This window comes from Pleurodeles waltl, chromosome 12 (genome assembly GCF_031143425.1).
Source record: "Pleurodeles waltl isolate 20211129_DDA chromosome 12, aPleWal1.hap1.20221129, whole genome shotgun sequence".
Lineage (NCBI taxonomy): Eukaryota > Metazoa > Chordata > Amphibia > Caudata > Salamandridae > Pleurodeles > Pleurodeles waltl.
The window spans coordinates 128,879,580-128,900,140 of record NC_090451.1 but is presented as its reverse complement, the minus strand read 5'-3'; the positions used below and the strand labels follow the sequence as shown (position 1 = coordinate 128,900,140).

At 49.4% G+C, this 20,561-nt stretch overlaps 1 long non-coding RNA gene across 1 annotated transcript; it reads right to left on the bottom strand.

The window, feature by feature from the left end:
* Positions 1 to 4,328: 4,328 nt before the first annotated feature.
* Positions 4,329 to 20,241, bottom strand: LOC138267894 (uncharacterized). Its single transcript, XR_011199890.1, has 3 exons — positions 19,979 to 20,241; positions 18,147 to 18,197; positions 4,329 to 4,477 (listed from the first exon to the last, which is right to left on the bottom strand). It is a non-coding gene; the product is annotated as an uncharacterized lncRNA (long non-coding RNA).
* Between the last annotated feature and the right edge of the window lie 320 nt (positions 20,242 to 20,561).

Here is a 20,561-nt window from a genome sequence, read left to right as displayed (position 1 = left end):
TTAGACTAATTGAAATCCTTGCAGGGACGTGCCAGCAGAGAGGAAAAACACTCCTGGCAGAGAATGCAATGCGTACAGAGGTCTGATGACTTGTGGGTCTCAGAGGAGGGAAAAATGGTTTTGCCAAATAGTCTTTTGTCACAGTTTGCAAGGTTTACCATGGTCAAGCACATCTTGGGAGAGAAGCAATGATCAGGTTGTTCAAAATCGATTGGTTCAATCCGAAATTCAGACAAGCTGCAGAAGTTATCTGTCACAGGTGCATCATCTGTCAGCAGAGGAATGCGGGGAAAGGGACTGTGGTGACTTTGAGCCACATAGGGAGAGCTGGAGGTCCGTTTAGCAGGATGCAGATGGATTTTATTGAGATGCCTGTGTGTGGAGGCTTGAGATATGTGTTGGTGATTGTGTGCGTTTTCAGTCACTGGATTGAAGCTTACCCTACACGTAGAAATGACAGCCTCACAGTAGCGAAACTGCTGCTCAGGGAACTAATACCACGTTTCGGGTTTCCGATCTCTTTAGAATCAGATAGGGGCAGACACTTCGACAATGAGGTGATTAAGCTCTTGGGTGCTGCATTGAACATTGAACAGAACTTGCACTGTAGCTATCGCCCTGAAGCATCAGGACTAGTGGAACAAATGAATGGTAGCCTGAAGTCGAGAATGGCAAAGATGTGCGCAGCTACAAATTTGAAATGGCCAGATGCATTGCCCTTAGTGCTGATGTCAATAAGAAACACACCTGACAAGAAAACAGGACTGTCTCCCCACGAGATTCTTATGGGTCGAGCTATGAGATTGCCCGCAGTGCCTGCAAATGCTCTTGTGAATATCACGGATGATATGGTGTTGGACTACTGCACGGGTCTGGCTGACGTGGTCCGATCTTTCTCTCACCAGGTGGAGGCCACTACACTGCCACCGATAAGTGATCCAGCTCACACCCTGAAAGCCGGTGACTGGGTTGTTGTCAAGAAGCACGTGAGGAAGTCGTGTCTGGAGCCACGTTGGAAGGAGCCATATCAAGTAATACTGACAACTACCACAGCTGTTAAATGTGCAGGTCTTCCGAATTGGATACATGCCAGTCACACAAAGAAGGTGACGTGTCCCACTGATGAGGAACTTGAATTGTCGGAAACAACAGCTGCAGAGAAGGAAGTCTCAGGGCCGGAGAATATTCAAAAGGGAACTGAGGCTGAAGGAGAGCCTGCTGAGGACGGCTTAGTCCCTCAAACAGTAAACGAGTTCCAGAGAAGTGACAGTGAGCCTATCTCAGCCGAGGCAGCAGGGGAACCGAGACAAAGAGAGGTTCTCCCAGAAGCAGACGGATACAGGTTTGAAGTTGAACCCATAACAGACCCTGAAGACGAAGGAGGTGTGACAGAAGGAGGTCGAGGCGTTCTGACTCCTCCTGAGCCAATTGCTGATCCATCAAGAGAAAACACTGTAACACAAGAGGAGGGTGCTGCTCAACGTCCTGAAAGGCCAAGGAGAAAGAAAGCACTTAAAGGAGATAAATGGCCAGACACAAGATGCAGGGGAAAGAGTGATCCCTAGTGACACAATAGAGGAAGAAGTTGATACAACCAGGAAAGAAGATCTCAGTGAAGGAGAGCTGCAGGGTGACCGCAGACTGAAAAGAAAAAGAGTTGCAAACAGAAGGTACGCAGGTCCTGAATGGGCGTATGCAACATCAGTTGAATGGCAACAAGAATTCTTGGCTTTTTGTTTTGATAGAGAGGTTCCAGGTCAATACTACGGCACCTGAATTCAACATTAGAAAGAGACTGTGTTAAAATTAAAATTGAAATTAATAGCTGAAAAGCTGAGAAAAGAGACTGATAAATTACCGGATGTGACACTGATATCCTGAATTGACTCTGAAAAACCGATTATGACAAACTGCTAAACCTGATTTGACAAAGGGTCCTGGAGTGAGTGAAAACGCTGTAAATACTTGCTGAAAAAGAGACTTTGCATTGAAAAGAAAAAAAAAAGAGCTTTTATATCGTCCTCAAGGTGATTGTTTGTTTTATGTTACTCTACCTTCTGATTCTATACAGATCATGAGTTACACTAGAGATAATAGTAGTAAGGGTAGGACTCGTGCATGTTTGATTGTTGGTGTGGGAGTTATGTGTGCAATAATAATCATAAGTGTGATTGTGGGAATACCATTGGTGGATAAGAAAGTGACTAACAATGCTTCAACTCCTGAAACTGCTACACTAACACCATGGGAAAAGTTTGAGCGGCATACTAAATATTTGCATGAGGGAACTAACTCAAAAGGGGAACTATCTACTAATGTCTTCTATCGCTTGCTGAATGAGTATGTCGACACAATGGATGCGAGAAATTGTTATGTGTGCACAAAGGTTCCCTCATCAGTACAAGAAGGGGTTACTTATCATAGTTTGCCATTAACTTACAGGATAAGTTGTAGTTTGCTATTAACAAGATTCTATAATCAAGAACATGTGCAGTACTTCTATTCTAACTTAGATGTAGTGTTTTCTTTTGTGCCCGTGATTGAGTTTCTAAATAAATAAAGAGCACAGCATAAAATTAGTTAGGGGTTTCTTTGAGCCGACACTGACATTTGGAACAGCTTATGCGCATCACAATAATTTAACCTGCCTGCTAACACCTGTAGAAAAGAGCTTCTTAGATCACACTGATGATAGACGCAAGGCACTGAAAGAAAGGCTAGAAAAGGGTTTAGAGAAACGCACGTTTGCAAATGATTATGCTTACACCGCAATAAAGACACAAGGCAACTTAGCTACAGACGCACTGCAAGTAGGTAGGCTTTGCATATATAGGCCAAAATCTGAGCTTGATACCTTGTTTGTGGGAACGAGTGAGTGCAGACATGTGTTTTTGTTTCAGAGTAAGTGGACGTTCATGTTAAATAGACAGGATCCAGCGATCCCTGGGATCTATTACATATGTGGACTAAATGCTTATTACCGTCTTCCTAAAGGATGATATGGGACATGTTATTTGGGAATAGTTTTCCCAAAGATTTATCAGATTGATGACTTAAAGCAAATTCCTAAAATGTCTCAATTACATCATTCTAGACAAAAGAGAGAGACAGCGGCTACTGTCGTAGGTGACATTTTTGGAGCCATAATTCCTTCAGTAGGGGTTATCTTAAACTCCATAAAGATTCGAAAGTTGTCTACTATTGTGGATAACATGCTGACAAACTTCACAGGGGCTATACTCCTGATGGATACTGAACTTGCTGTGGAGAGGGCTATGACTCTTCAAAACCGGCTTGCTTTAGACATTCTTTTAGCAAAGAGTGGCGGAGTCTGTAAGATGCTTAATGAGCACCATTGTTGTGCGTTCATACCAGATAACAGCAGGAAGATTAGAAGTATGCTTACTAACTTAACAAGAGACAGTACAGATCTGAAGGAGCTAAAAGAACCAGAACTGTGGGAAAAGCTTGGGAAAGGAATTACCAAAGTAGGGAATTGGTTTAGTAGCATTTGGAATGGAGTATTTGCAAAAATAATAGGGGGTATACTGATTGTTCTAATTTCCCTATTGGGACTGTGGTTATCATGCAAAATTAATAAAAGAATTAAAAGAGATTTGGTAAAACGTAATAAAAGAAAGGAAGAAAAGGAAAAAGAGGAAATGTTCAAAGAAATTTGGGAAAGATCCCTGTACGAGGATGGCTGAGTTATGACTCTAGACGGTAGTAGTTTTGGTTTCAGAGAACTGTCTTTTATTGTTCTTGAAACAGTATAAACGGTAAGTATTAGAGAGAAAAGTTGTTGAGAATAGTTTGGCTGTGGTGATATCCTCTTTGCTTGACACCTTAGCTCGTCTTCTTTTTTTCTTTCTTCCAGGACCTCGCGAGGAGCGTGGAAAAACAAAACAAAGAATAGATGCGGTAAGTGGGGAAGAGGTTTTAGGATCGGTTGTTCTCTTTTCTCCTTTATTTCTTTCCCTTGCGCTTTTCTTCTGCTGCAATATTTTAAGTAGGTAGCCTTCTCTGCTGTCTTCCTTTCTTTCCTCTATCTCACGTCTATTCTGTTTTCTTGGTGCCTTGTTTTCCTGTCTTTTTTTTCTTTCTTTCTCTATATACCTGTATATAATCTTACTCCGTGTCCCTATTATCTTACCCCTCCAAATCAGTGCTTTTCCCTCTCCAAAAGTGCCCGTTTCCCTTTTCCCACTCTTCTCCACCTCCCGCCTCCCGCTTCCCCGCTCGCGTCTCCGTACCTGGGTGGCCACGCTTCTCCTGAAGCGTGGCGGCTCAAGCGTAGGCTCCCCGGGGTCAACAGTCTCCGGTTCTTCTCTGGGGCTCCTCCGCTCCACACTGCCCCGTCGTCACGCTCGGCCTGCCGGCGGTCTCCGTGGCACCTTGCTCCGCGTCCTCTCGATACGTCCGATCTTCTGGGTTCAAAAGAGCCGGGATGTTCCGGCTCCAGCTCACAAACTCCTCCCTCGGCAAAAGAGAAATCTCTTTTTTAACCCGCGTCAGTTCCCGCGGTTGCTGCAACCAACCAATGAGAGCGTCGGTCTCTCCATTAGCCTCCAGGTTAGTTGTGGCAGAGGCAGCACAAGCAAGAGAATTGTGTGGGTCGGGTCGGAGCGACCCATCACAATCCCATAGAAAAGAAGAAATTGAGATGCGAAATTTAAAGAAAATGAGACGTTGTGAAGTGAAAGGTTTTGTGTGATGACAAGTGTCATCAGAGGAGGGACTAAGAGAGCGTAGCTTATATAATCAATATTAACATGAAATGTTTATGAACTAATGTATAATAATGCTGCATAGAAAATGTACTAATGTATTTTGCAAAACGCATGCTTGAAATGTGCCCACGGGGAGTGGCCGCTAATATATACGGGGACTAATGAAAATGACTAATAATGATGAATTATTATGTTAAGACATAGTTTACACTAATTATTATAGGTTATGTTGTTAAAGTTCTGCTAATAAATCATTAGGCCTTAGTTAGCATGAGTTGAGGCCTAGCTGCCTGGCTCTCATATTAAATGTGTTTTTTCTAACGTGCAGTGTGCTGACTTGCTGAAGGACATGAACTCTTATTTTTCCAAAGCTAGAAGTTGAATGTAACTGTAGTAGATCCGTTCTCATGAAATTCGACTTGCTTGTAGAAACATTTTAGCCGAATGCAACAGTGGAGATTTATACCTGGTACAAGGTCGCCTGAACTGGTACAGACAATGGAGCCACTGACTAAAGATGTGCAAAGAACCACGAGAGGATGAAATCATACCGGACATTCAACCCCCCTGAAGACGTCTATCATAAGGACCAATAAAATACGTGAGAACAGTTATGAGGTGACAACATTTATGAGATCATGGAAATTCTATTGGATGGAGATAGTGGGGTGCAACCCATTAACCAATGAACTTTTAGGGGAATAGACAAAGAAAAAGGGATAAAACCCCTTGACACAAGGAAGTAGTTTAGAACAGAAGAGAATAGGACACTAGGAGAGGTTAGTTAGGGAGACGCTGATGCGATTTGCTATGACCCAGACACTTTTCACTTTGCTTAGTGACTTGCTAATTTTACTTAGAACCATCCTTCCCCATTTATACTTTACCTCCTTATGAGGGAAGTACCCCTTTGCCCTTTATGGCTGAGCTGAGTTCCTGACAGATGGCGAATCAACTGATGTCCTGAGGACGAAGACAGAATCTGAGTGCTGACCCAATACGGAGGGTAACTATATGACAATGTTATGATGGTCTGTTTGCTTTTCCTTTCTAGGTACCAACTGCTTCTTTTGACAGAGACCATAGTTAGAGGTTTTCTAAATTGATGTTGCTAAATTGTTTTGCATGAAGTCCAACATGCCAATGCTAATTTGAGGTTAGTTAAGGGGTTCACTAAATAGAAGCAAATAGAAAAATGACTGAATCTATATTTTGTTGAACAATGCACTAATGTTACTCTGCTGAGGTTGATCTATGTTGACGACGTGTTATGTTCTAATATTTGTGATACTTGCTTTGATGAAGTCTTATCAGAGTTGTCATATTGTGACTATGCTATTGTGCTTCTTGGTCTTGAGATTAATAAACTTGCTAGTAGAATTGTAATCAATAGGGAATAAACATCACAAAACCTACTAAACTGGTGTGGTTATTCATGGCTGAAAGGTCATGGTGGTGTCCTGAGTCTTATTAAATGTCTTTAACTAAAGTGAATTGTCTTGTTATGATAAATATTGATGACGTTATTGATATATTGATTGAGATGTTGATTAGCTATCTCGTCCTAAGGTGTCTTCAATCAGGGTTGAAAGATTCATTGGCCTAAAACGAGTCCCTGAGTGTATAAATTAGTCATAAAGGGACGCGTTAGCAGGCTCATTGATCGGTTAGGGGCTGCCAAATATCTTGGCATGTTTGACTTAATGTCTGGGTATTGGCAGATTGCTCTGACTGAAGGAGCTAAGGAGAGGTCTGCATTTTCTACCCCAGATGGGCACTAACAGAAATGGTATGTTCAAAGTCCTTACTTTTTGCCTTTTGTACTCATTAATTTCTAGCTGCAAGGTTGTCTTGCTACTTCCAATATAAACCTGAGCATCCTCATGTCCTGTCGGTTAACCTCTTGAAGACATCCTGATGTTATGTGGTACCTTACCACAACATGTCACCCCCAACCACATCAATCTATCACAAGACATCACTGTCATCTCCTTGCCGATGACACCCAACTCATCCTCTCCCTGATGGACAAGACAACTACCAGCAGGACCAAATTCACCAACTGCATGACTGTGGTAGCAGACTGGATATGAACCAACTGCCTGCAGCTCAACTCCGACAACACAGAAGTAATGGTCTTTGGCAACAAAACCTCGCCATGGGACTCCACCTGGTGGCATGTTGGAACTAAGACCAACACCCACAGACCACGCAAGAAATCTATGGTACATCCAAGATGACAATCATGATGGCTCAAGTCAGTGCAGCATGAACCTCATGCTTCCACACCCTATGCATGTTATGAAAGATCGTCAAATGGTTGCCTCAGTACACCAGAAGGACTGTCACTCAAGCACTCCTCACCAGCAGGCTGAACTATGGAAACACTCTTTATGCCAGAATCTCCACACAACTCTGTTACAGACTCCAGACCATCCAGAACACTGCTACAAGATTTATATTTGACCGCCCATGCCACACCCACTTCACACAGCAACTCAAGAAGCTTCACTGGCTTCCCATTCACAAGTGCAGCCAATTGAAACTTCTCACTCACACATACAAAACCCTACACAGCACAGGATCAGAACACCCAAACAGCCACATATACTTTCACCAACCCACGAGACAACTAGGCTCTGCCTTTCTCTCTTTCACACATATTCCCGCATCTGCAAAAGCAAAACTGAAGGTTGCTCATTCTCCTACATCGCACCAAAGACACAGAACAACCTTCTTAAACATATCACAGCCTCCCCATCAGTTCTTGAGTACCGCAAGCAGCTTGAGGCCTGACTCTTTGTATAAATCCCTTGGACACCTAACACCTACACGCCTAACCATGTGCCTGGATATCTTGGGTGACCTGGTCAGTGCATTGCTCTGCCTCCAGTGGCTCCACTGTCTAAGTAGAGCCCTTTCCCTGGCTCCTCTAAGCTCCTGACCCCTGTCAGGAGTTCGAGGCCCTCCTCTACCCACAGGCTTCTGCCTGCACCTCATCCCTGGTGTCTAGTGGGAGAGCTCTGCTTTCCTACTAGGCTACCTTCTGCCTCTCTCCTCCTTCTGCTTTGCTCTGCTCTGCTCTCTGCTCCACTACTGTCCCTTAGTGCAACTTTTCCTTGTTTCTCTCTCACTCCACTCTCTCTCTCTCACTTTCACTCTACCCCCTCTCTCTCTACCCTGCTGCTGCTGCCCCGCGGCCCACCCCCTTTTTAGGCTCCACCCCCTTTTTTACACCGTTTTTCGTCCCCATCCTGCCTCCCAGCTGTCCTCTCCTCCCCCCACCTCCCTACTTAATGGTGGCCGCTATGTGGTAGGCTGAGAAAAACCACTGACCTGGTCAGTGCATTCCTCTGCCTCCCGTGGCTCCACCGTCTAAGTAGAGCCCTTTCCCTGGCTCCTCTGAACTCCTGAACCCTGTCAGGAGTTCGGGCCCTCCTCCACCCGCAGGCTTCTGCCTGCGCCTCATCCATGGTGTCTAGTGGGAGAGCTCTGCTTTCCTACTAGGCTACCTTCTGCTTCTGTCCTCCTTTTGCTTTGCTCTGCTCTTTTTTCCACTATTGTCCCTTAGTGCTCCTTTTCCTTGTTTCTCTCTCTCTCTCACACTTTCACTTTCACTTTCTCCCTCTCTCCCGCCGCTGCTGCCCCCGTGGCCCTGCCCCCCTTTTTTGGCTCCACCCCCTTTTTCGGCTCTGCTCCCTTTTTCGCGCCATTTTTCGTCTCCTCCCGCCTCCAAGCTGTCCTCTCCTCCTACCCACCTCCCTACTTAATGGCGCCCTCTGCGTGGCCACGCCCATCCGTGCCGTGACTGCGCTCAGTGCCAGAACCCTTGGCTCCCATCCCCCTACCTTTGCCACGCACATCTTCACTACGACGCCGCCACCCTCTGAGCCCTCAACACCGGCTGCTCTCTCGCCTGCCTTCAAGCCTCCCCGCAGACCACACGCGGACCCTTCTCCTGCCGGAACTGCACCTTCACCAGCCTCCACGCCAACAGCACACCCACCAAGTCAGGACACAACCATCTCAGATGTATCCTCCTCAATACCCACTCCGTCCACAAGCACAAAGTAGAGCTATGGAAACTACTTGACTCAGCCTCCCCAGATGTCGCCGAGACCTGGATAAACCCCTCCTCAGTGCCTGACATCGCCATAGCCATCCCGGACGGCTACAAGATTACCCGCAGGGACCGCTCCAACAAACCAGGAGGAGGCATCTTCATCATCCACAAGAACACCCTCAGGATCACTACCAATACCGAAGACACCCTCAGCACCGCCAAACTCCTGCACTTCCAAATCCACACTGACCCAAACACCACCCTTCGAAGGACCCTCATCTACAGGCCCTACGGCCCATGACAGCAGTTCAGCGACTCCATTACCGACATCATCAGCACGCACACTCTCGCATCCACTGACTACATACCCCGCGGAGACTTAAACTCCCACCATGAGAACACCAACAACACCGCCACCCTGCTCGACAACCTCTCCAACCTCAGCCTCAATCAGCTTGTCACGACATCAACCCACTCCGCAGGACACACACTCGACCCTATTTTCTCCGCCAGCAATCACCTCTCTTTTAGCCACACCACCGAACTCCACTGGACAGACCACCGCTGCATCCATTTCTCCTTCACACACACAACACACCACCACCCACCACAGATCCGCCACCGCAGCTGGAACAAGGTCACGAAGACCAACTTATTGCGACCCTCTCCCAGAACCCACCGATCAACACCACTGACACTAATGCAGCTGCCCGCAACTTCAGGCAATGGGTCAACACCTGTGCCAATACTCTTGCCCCAATCAAGAATCCCTCCAGTAGATGCACTGACAGAAATGCCTTCTGGTTTACCTCCGACCTCCACGAATCTAAGCAAAGCTGCCAAAGACTCGAAAGAAAGTAGTGCCAAGATCAGACTCTGGACACCCACACAGCCTTCAAAAACGCTATCCGCAGACACCACCAACTCATCCAAGCCACCAAAAGAACCGCCTTCAAAGACCAAATCCACAACAATGCACACAGCCACAAGGAGCTCTTAAACGTCATAAAGAAACTGTCCAACCCCAGCTCCAATGTCAACGACATCCCGCCATCCCAAGACCTCTGTGACCCTCTACCCTCCTACTTCCACTGCAAGATTGCAGACATCCATGACAGCTTCAGCACCCAAACCACCCCGGCAACCACCAACACCACAGATTCACCTCCGACCAACCTCCTGCTCTCCTGGACCCCCATCAATGACAACAACACCATCGAAATCATGAACACCATCCACTCCGGCTCTCCATCTGACCCCTGCCCTCACAAAGCAAGCTCCATCATCGCACCCCAATTGCGGAAGATCATCAACAGCTCCTTTGAGTCCGCCACCTTCCCGGAGAGCTGGAAACACGCCGGGACCAACGCCCTCCTCAAAAAACCCAAGGCGGGCCCAAAGGACCTCAAGAACTTCCGACCTATCTCCCTGCTCCCCTTCCCAGCAAAAGTCATCGAGAAGGCTGTCAACAGACAACTAATCCGCTTCATAGAGGAGAACCGTACCCTGGACCCTTCCCAATCTGGATTCCGTAGCAACCACAGCACCGAAACCGCCCTCATCTCCTCCACCGACGACATCAGAACCATACTGGACAGCGGTGAAATCTTGGCCCTCATCCTCCTGGACCTCTCGGCTGCGTTCAACATCGTCTGCCACCACACCCTACGCTCATGCCTCAACAATGCTTGAATCCGCAACAGAGCCCTGGACTGGGTTACCTCCTTTCTCACCGGCAGAACCCAGAGAGTCCGCCTCCCCCATTCTGCTTGGAGGCCACCAAAATCATCTGCGGCGTACCCCAGGGTTCGTCCCTCAGCCCGACTCTCTTCAACGTTTACATGCCCCGCTCGCTAACATCGCCCGATCCCACAACCTCAACACCATCTCATACACTGACAACACCCAGCTGATCATCTACCTCACCAAAGACTCCGCCAAGACCTAACTCCACGAAGGAATGAAGGCCATCGGCGAATGGATGAAGAGCAGCTGCCTCAAACTCAATTCGGACAAGACAGAAGTCCTTACCTTCGGCTCCACCCCCTCCGCATGGGATGACTCCTGGTGGCCTGCCACTCTCGGAACCGCTCTGACTCCCACCGACCACGCACGCAACCTAGGATTCATCTTGGACCCTTCACTATCCATGACCCAGCAAGTCAACGCCATCTCCTCCTCCTGCTTCAACACCCTCTGCATGATCTGAAAGATCTACAAATGGATACCCATGAAACCAGAAGAACAGTCACCCAAGCCCTCGTAAGCAGCAAACTGGACTACGGCAATGCCCTCTACGAATGAACCACCGCCTAACTCCAGAAGAGGCTGCAACGCATCCAGAACGCCTCCGCACGCCTCATCCTGGACATCCCCCGCCACTGCCACATCACAGACCACCTTAAAAACCTGCACTGGCTCCCAGTCAACAAGAGAATCACCTTCGAACTCCTTATCCACGCTCACAAAGCACTGCACAACACCGGACCTGAAAACCTCAACAAACGACTCTCCTTCTACAACCTGACCCGACATCTCCGCTCCGCTGACCTCGCCCTCGTAACCATCCCTCGCACCTGCAGAACTACAGCCAACAGTAGATCATTTTCATACCTTGCCGCCAAAATGAGGAACACTCTTCTCACCAACCTGCGTCAGACCAAAGACCTCCTTACCTTCAGGAAACTTCTCAAGACCTGGCTGTTCAAGCAGTAGCAGCACCTCCTTCCCCCACCTTCTTCCCCTCCCCTCCTCACTGCCTTGAGACCCTCACGGGTGAGTAGTGTGCTTTACAAATCCCTGATTGATTGATTAGTCTGCTATACAAATCAATATAACATAACATTGGGGCGGACCTGCATGAGAGAGTATGAAGCCTTGAAATATTTCCTGAGTCCTTTTTACACCCTGCAGACTTTCAACGTTCGACAGTACTATCAAGGGTGTATTTGCTAAGGAGGCCCCGGGGGGACCGCCGAAGAATGAGGTCTCCTCCCCCCCCGGGAGGTTTGGGGAAGTGGCATAGTCCACGGGCGCCGTTGGGCGCCTTTTGGGCTATGTTGGCGGCGGGTATTTAACCCTGCCATTTTGAGTGTCGGCACCATTTTGTGTGGAGCGACACGGTGGGCGGCTGAAGGGGAATTTTGTCTGTGGTTGTCGGTAGTTTAGGCAGCTTTGTTACAGCAATAAGCAGAGGTTAGGATAATATATATCAGTCGTATTACAGTTAGGACCTGCAGAAGTGAGGTGAGGAAGTAGCGGCAACAGTTTTAGGGGTCGGTTCGGGAGAGGCAAGTTTGCTGACATACCTGGTCGTCGCTATGGCTGAGAAGAAGGTGCAAGAGGCGTTGCGGCTTCTCGAGGAGGCGGGTCGCATGGATCTTTTAAAGGAGGGCTTGGGGGTTGCGTCCTTTGCGGCGGGCCTCTGGCGGCATAGCGGCAGCGGTGCTGGCCTGCTCATCGTCGGGGGAGTTCGACGAGAGACAGGCGGTAAGGAGGAAGGGCGGGGTGAGGTCCAGGGGCAGGGCGGGAGGCGCGGTTGGGAAGGGCCGTGGGAGGGCTTTGGTGCACAAGGGGGGCCGGCCCCCTTGTGTCTCTCCAGGGCCGTGAGGCTGACTCGGGGGCCGGCGTTGAGTGCGGCCGGGGGCTTGGGGCGCGGGGGACGCGAGTTGTGGCGGCCCGCGTGTTCCCAGCCCAGGCCCTGCTATGGCAGAGAATAAAAGGTGTGGCACAAGGCCGCGCGATGGCGGTTTTGTCACGCCATAAAAAGGGAGAGGACAGGCCAATCCCTATGGCACGGAATGTGGGGCCCGGGGCCCCTTGTCAAGGGGGCCCCCTTGCAATGTCAGGTAGGGGAAGGGTTTTCCGGCTACTGGGGCATGGGGAGCCAGGCACAGGAGGGGGGAGACCAGGATAGAAGGGACACCCAAGGAGCAGAGGTGGGTGACAGGACTGAAGTGTCAGTAGGGGCAGGGGGGCCTAAGAGTTGGGAGTGGAGTGATGGCGAGGAGGGAGGGGTGTGGGGGGCGTATGAGGATGGCATTACCTTGCGCATCCTTCCTCCCCGCCGTACCTACTCGCGGAGGGGATGTTTCGTGAGTCCTAGTGCAAGGGGGGGAGGTTGGGAGCCTAGACGAGGACTTGGAGGGGGTGGAGGAGGAGGGAGAGGAATTTGGGGAATGGGAGGTATGGGGAGGGGTGGGGAGCTCTTGGCAAGTAGGTTTCACCGGCACTCCGGGCTTCTTGTGGCAGGGTGAGGACAGGCTGCAGCAGGACCTGGGCAGGTCCGGGGCGGCCCGAGGACCCCAGGAAGAAGCGATGGCGGGGCCAAGTGCAGCCGGCCGGAGGACACCTATGGAAGTCGCGTGCGGAGGGATAGCGACCAAGGGGGTTTCTGCGGGGCGGAGTGGGTTTTGAGCCCCCTGCCCTGGCTTCTCTGCGGGAGCGATAACCTGGTGCGGCAAGTACAGGATCGGAGCAACGCGCAGCGTTTTCATCTCAGGTGCAGGCACGGGGTTTGGGGGACGCCCTGCCTGGTATGGAGGAAGGGTTTGACGTGATAGAGGAACTGGATTTTGACGAGGACAGTCTAGAGGAAGGGGAGCTGCGGGAGGACAGAGAAGGGGCATGGTGGAGCGCAAGGCAGGTAAGAGGCACATGGCGGGGACTGTTTCGGTGGCGGTAGAAGCGAAAGTAGGCGAGGCTCAGGATAGGCTGTATCAAGGGGTCTATGTCACAGACGTCGGGGTAGGGCCTGGGCCTGAGCAGCTGGACGGGGATAAGGTTAACAAAGGAACACAACAGGACACAAAGGAGGAGAAAGCGGCGGGTTCGGGGAAGGACAAGACCGAGGACGGGATAGCAAGGCCAAAAAATTGCCATACATGGGTACGGCGAAACCTTTAGGGGCCCATTTAATGTTGGCTACCAAAGAAAAGATCTGGAAGGGGGAGTACTAAGTACTGAGATGCTAAAGCTGCAGCATCGGGAAATCAGGGCAAAAGAGGGCTCGAAGGAGGAGGAGAACCAGCTGGCCAAGCGCCCTAGGGTACCGGTCACCATCGAAAATTGGACGGCGGCGTTCCTGATCTATGCCAGTGTATATTGTGAGCGCTTTCCTGAAAGGGCTGTGGCGCTCTTTAAATATATGGATGTCATTCGGAAGGCCTACCTTAATTATGGTGGTTATGCGTGGGTTCAGTATGACGAGGAATTTCAGGCACGAATGGCGGCTGACGAGGAGGTGAAGTGGGGTGAGATCGATTCAGACCTATGGCAACATACCATGGGCCCTGCAAAATTTGGTAAGACGGTCTTTACGGCCAGTGGCTTACCTATTACTTACCGTCCCTTTCGGGAGCGCCCCACTCAAGGTGGGGCAGGCACTGCAGCAAAGGGAGGGTCTGCAACCGGGAGCACTCCAGCCAAAACAGCCGCATGTTGGGACTATAACAAGGGTTTGTTCACCCGTGAATACTGTAAATTTTGCCACGAGTTGCGCGGGACGACACGCGGTCCTGCACTGTACTGCCCCAGCATCGCAAGGAGTCGCAGGCGCTGGGCAGAGTCAGCAGCCGCGGGGGAACAATTCGGGGAATCATCAGTCAGGTCGTTATCGGGGAGTACAGGGGCCTTTGGGCAAAAGCTTGTACGCCGGTTAGATTGGACAGGTTGGACCCGTGGTTGCGCGAATACAGGGACAGACATGTGGCTACACTGTTGTTTCGCGGTTTCGCAGAGGGTTTTTCTTTGGGATATGAGGGAACGCGGGTGCGTCAGTGGGCAGAGAATTTACGGTCGGTGACGGGGAAAGACGACATTGTGCGGGACAAGCTAGGGAAGGAAATAGACGAGGGCCGCATGGCGGGGCCGTTCATGGATTGGCCGATGGAGAGTCTCATGGTTTCCCCCATCGGGGTCGTACTTAAAAACGAGCCGGGTCAGTTCCGGCTCATACATCATTTGTCATGGCCGGAAGGGTCCTCCATTAACGATTTCATTCCGGTGGAGCGGACCAAGGTGTCCTATGCATCCGTTGATGTGGCCATTGAGTTGGTGCAGAGGTTCGGACCAGGGGCCTTGATGGCCAAGACGGATATTAAGTCGGCCTTTAGATTGCTGCCGGTGCACCCCAGTGATTTCGAATTGCTGGGCATTCAGATGGAGGCCACTTTGTTTGAATGTTTCAGCACGTTTTTGCAGTGGGTTTTTGCCACGGCCACAGGAAATAATGCTGAGACACATTATTTGAATGATTTCTTCTTTGTGGGGCCGCCAGAGTCAGACCTTTGTGCGGTCGTTCTGAGGCGCCTTCAGGAGCTTATGGGGGACCTGGGTGTGCCCCTGGCCCCCGAGAAAACGGTTGGGCCCTGTGCAGTACTGACTTTCCTGGGCATTGAGTTGGATACCCACTCCATGGTGGCGAGGCTGCCCTTCGAGAAGAAGGAGGCCATGTTGAGGACACTGGAGGACATATTGCGGAGACGTAAGGTGACAGTGAGGAACATTCAGGTGTTATTGGGACATCTCAATTTCGTGTGTCGGGTCGTGCGGGCTGGACGGACATTTTGTAGGAGACTGGGTATGGCCCTGGCGGGCAGGCAGCTTCCACATCATCACGTGCGGTTGAGTGCGGGGGTCAAAGCGGACATGAGGATGTGGGGCATGTTTTTGGAACGCTTCAATGGTATCCCTTTGAGGACATGGCAGGTTGTGGTTTGGAATGTTCAAATTTTCTCTGATGCGGCCGGCAGGTCGGAGTTTGGGGTTTACTGGGAAGGTAAGTATTGTGCGGAATCATGGCTACCGACATGGACGCGCGGTGGACGGAGTATTGCTTTCTTGGAACTGTTCCCCCTCATCGTTGCGGTCTGCGTTTGGGGACATCTTTTGGAACATCGGAGGGTCCTTTTTTGTGTCGATAATTTAGCGGTGGTGCATCTGGTTAATAGACAGTCTGCGAGGGAACTGCAGGTCCTGCGGTTGCTGCGCGTGTTTGTGCTCCACTGTCTGCGTCGGACATTCATTTTACTGCGCAACACGTTCCGGGGGTGAGCAATGACATTGCGGATGCCTTGTCTCGTTCGCAGTGGGAGAGATTCCATGGGCTGGTTGCGGGCGAAGACTTGTGCTGGACGCGGATGCCAGAGGTTTTGTGGTCAGCAGGAGAGACAGAATGCTTCAGCTGTTGCTGAATTTGCTGGTGCCATCCACGCAGCGGACATATATGCGGGCGTTGAGGGAATTCACGCGATCAGGAGCCTGTCGTAGTCACCGAGCGTGATCGAGTGGACGATGTGGTACGTTTTATCATTGGCTTGATTGAGAGACGTCAGTCCAGAGTTACCATCTCCGGGAAATTGGCAGGCATTGCGTTTATGGGAAAATTGCTCTGGGGTTACCCCCCTTCGGCGGGTGAGTTGGGACAGCGCATCCTGGATGGTTGGGAAAGGGAGGACGGAAGACAAGGGTTGAAGAGGCAACTGTTGACACTGGTTTTACTGAAAGACATGACGCAAGTTTTGGGGGGTATTTGCTACAATGGGTTTGAATGTCTACTTTTTAGTACTCTGATGTCCTGGATGTTTTTTGGAGCATTCAGGGTGTCAGAGCTCCTGGGGGCTCGGGGACACAAGGCGGTGACGTGTGACGATGTAGATTTTGGACAGGATCACTTGGTTGTACGGATCGCGACTTCTAAAACAGACCAACAAGGGTTTGGGGCGAGGGTGGTTTTGGCGGCCTACCCGGATTACTCTGTGGGTCCTTTGCGCTGGGTGCGTGAGTTGCAAAGGGAGTCTTGGGAAAAAGGTTGAGGAGTTTTTAGGCATCGATCAGGTGAGCGGGTGTCTCCCCACCAGTTACTGAGTGTGATGCAAGCAGGTTTACGGAGCATTGGCCAGGATGAATTTCAGTTCTGTACACATTCCTTTCGGATCGGGATGGCGACAGAAGCGGGGTGTAGGGGGTGGGCGGACAGTCGGATAATGGCTTTGGGGAGATGAAGGTCAGATGCGTATAGGCGTTATGTGAGGAAAGGGGGGCCGGGTTTGTCTGTTTTTTAGTAACATGTTTCCCCCTTTTTATCACAGGTTCTGTGCCGGGCCCGGGGGTACAGTCTCTGCAAATATGGGTCGTTGGACACTCCTTTGTGAAGTGGGCGAAGCGTCAAGCTCGGGCTACTGCAATAGGGGACAATTTAGGGCTGGACAGAGACAGATATAGAGTGAGGTGGTCAGGTAAAGGGGGGATGCGTTGGGGACAGTTGTTGGTGACCTTGAAGGACTTGAAGGGTCAAGGGTTTTGTCCTGATGTTTTACTCATACATTTAGGGGAAAACGATTTGGTGCAGCCGACCGGGTTGGACGTTATCAAGGACATGAAGGGTGACTTACTGGAGATAAAAAGATGCTGGCATGGATGCCATTTGGTGTGGATGGCGTTTATACCCCGTAGGATTTGGAGAGGGGCTCGGAAGCCAGGGGCGATAGAGAAGGCACGGAGGAAAATCAACAAAGAGATGAGAGTTTTTTGTGCTACTCAGGGCATTATGTGCGTGGAGCACGGTGACTTGAAGTTTGAGGACAAAGAGTTTTTCAGGGATGACGGTGTGCACTTGTCCTTCATGCGCATGGAGCTCTACCTCCTGCAGGTGAAGGAAGCTTTGAAGGCTCTTTTTCGTGAGGCTTAAGCGGCGAGGGGGGGGGGGGAGGAAAAGGCGGAGTGCGCCTTTTTCCTGGTGGCGGGGATTGGGCCAGATCGCAGGAATATGACAACAGGGAAGGACGGCAGGGCCGACAACATACTTGCAGGTGGAAAGGGATTGGAAGACAGCAGGACAATTGGGACAGATAGTTGGACTTTAGGAGACTAGGAACGTGGACGTTTGGATTATGACAAAGGGATTTACAGTCGGAAGGTTATTAGGACATGCGGTTCAAATAAGGGGAGGGGGTGGGAGGGTTAGGGGTGGGGGGAGAGAGGTAGTAGGAAATTTGATGTCTAGTGAGGCTTTAGTTATGTGAGGCGGAAGGCCTAGGGTATGAGTGTTTGTGAGTGCACCTGTTTCCAATAAAACGGCCTTTTACATACAACAAGCCTATGCGTGTCCTTCTTCCCTCTGCAGCCAGCCGCGGGGGCTGATGTATGTTTAGAGATGAGGTGAGGAGAAGAGGCTTACATCCTCAGTGCTATCCCTGCGCGGGATGTGGCAGTGCGATCCACGGATCTTACATGTCACTAATTCGGCAAAAGTTGTTTTACAAACCAATCTGGAAACTGGAAGAAACTATTGGGCGCTTTCACTTTAAGAAATTTGGAGGAGGCTCGTTAATTGATATATGAATTAAACATACCTATTGAACGCTGTTTAGAATGTTGTGTTCTTCACGTTTTGATGCTTAGAACTGTTAAGAAAATAGAAAGAAACATTTTAAGTAAAAAAAAAAAAAAGCTGCTGTATTGGCCGGGAATAGAAACAGGGTCTCCCGCGTGAAAAGCAAGAATTTTAAGACTGAGACAGCAATGCTTCCCACCTAGAAAGAGTCTAAAAGATCACTGAAGTTGATCTATGTTATGCACACATTTGTCGCCTCAATACAGGTGATCAACCATCATGCCTCGTTATCACATACTCAGGGCTGGCACAAAACACATACAATGTGCAATAACGCCTCCGCACTTTATAAACTAAGGACAGGCAGAGATCAGATGCCACAGGTACACAGAGCTCAGAAAAGACGGTGCAGGCGGATCTCATATAAAAACTATGGCGGGCTTTACTTCACAGGCGCCAACACACCTGTCTCCTGCTGCCAACGAAGTGAATGAAAGCTATTGTACGGAGGTTTCTGTAAGTTGAATGAAGTCCCAATGATGGAACAGGCTTTTCCCGCCATTAATCATTACCCCACAAATGTTAACAAACGATTAAATCCAGAAACTGAACGAACTTTTCCATTATTCTACCACTTGAACTCGGCCGCAGATTAAACACGGTTCTTTGCTCCCCCTTGTGCAGCACAAAACCCTTTTTTTAAGCTCCGAGAGGGTCCAGCGTCTCAGGGCAGGTTTACCCTTGTGTTTTGTTAGCGCTACATTTTAACCTGTACTTCTTTTCATACAAATACATGAACTCACGCGCTGTGTTTTTTGGTAAATTGAAGATAAATGTGATGGTATTTATAAAGAGAAGCGACCCACGGTTCTTAAAATATAAATGTACAGGAACATGGCGTGTAGCCTAAATTTTGCCAACATTGCAACACTTGGAGCAACACCTTTCCGAAGTCTGGTGAAATGATTCTGAATGGTAGATGCATCTGCACCCTGCTTGAATTATCCAGATACAGAAAATGGGCGTTTGTTAGTGACCGCAGGAAAACGAAAGGCACTGCTGAGATTCGAATTCAAGATCTCCTGATTACTAGGCAGGCGCTTTAACCAACCAAGCCACAGCGCCACGCTCAAATGCTCCTCAACAGAGGCTTCATCACTGCAGAAAACAGGGAACTCACTTTTCAGTTCATAGCACTCTAACATGTTTCTGCTGTTCCTTGTAATGACGATCAGAATAATAACACAAGTAATGTCGGGAATATGGCATTAGGAGCAGCAAAAGATAAAGATACCCCAGCACCAACCGCCTTGCAACTCTCTGTGACAAACTACTGCACTCGCTGACCCATCCTGCTCCTGGAGGCAGGGGTCCAAGTGGGTGGAGCCTATTGGGAAGGGCCTCCCAACCTTTAGGAACTTTACAAAAACACTTTCCGTACTTTTGTTGAGAAACAAAGGAGCGATAAATGCTGATCATGGGGTCCCTCCGGTTGAAAGAGGCGAAGGGCTGTCTCCAGTACTGTGAGGCAAGAGAGGGGCAGACAGCTACAGAAGAAATAAGCTCTCTTGCTAGGGGGCCTGTTACTTGAGAGAAATGTAAATGTGCTTTTAGAGCGGTTCATTTGACCAAAGTGTGTGCTCTTGAGCCATCACTTTTTCTTCTGCTCTGCTTTGGCTAGTTTGAGAATTGAGTATTGAGAATCAATGTAAAAGCGGCTAGTAGGTCTGTGGTTAGAAAACACATGGACTGGCTATTACCAGGAGTGAAGAAGGGGCCAGGCACACACTCTTGGGTCAGTGCTTGAAATGGAAAAATAAAAGTGCAGGTACGCTGTACCAGAGTACCTACACATTTCCGAGAAGTGCAGGTACTCTCCAATTAAAAGAACTACGTTTTCCATGAAAAGTGCAGGTTCTCTTTGTAAAAATAAAAAACTGGCGGTACTTGGAGCCGGCCAATTTAAAGCGCTGCTCTTGCTAGTGCTGGATCTGCATTGCCACAGGCGTTGAGGGCCTGTTGTGCAGGACACCTCTGCTGCATCTCCAACCTCTCAGCCACACACCGCCGCCACTTTCAGGGCTCGTAAAGGGCTGCGCGAGAGATGCTTTCCCTCTGCAATGGTTTAAAGGAGCGGGGATCCAAAATAAATGGCAATGAGGGTCCTGCAGCGCCTCTGTGCGGGCAGGAGGCACAATTACAGCACAAAACCACTGAGCTCTAATTACACACTCAGACCCGGCTACATTGATCGCACTCAAACAACTGAGCTTTTACAGTGTAAGATTGCATTTCCTGCCCTTAAGTTTACTTTGCAGTTATTTTTAAATTAAGGCTTATGAAAACTATTTTATAAGTAGTCACCTTAGCTGTAGAATATTGCGCTCCTTTTAAACACGTTTTGACCCCACCTACACAGCACTCATGATCACAG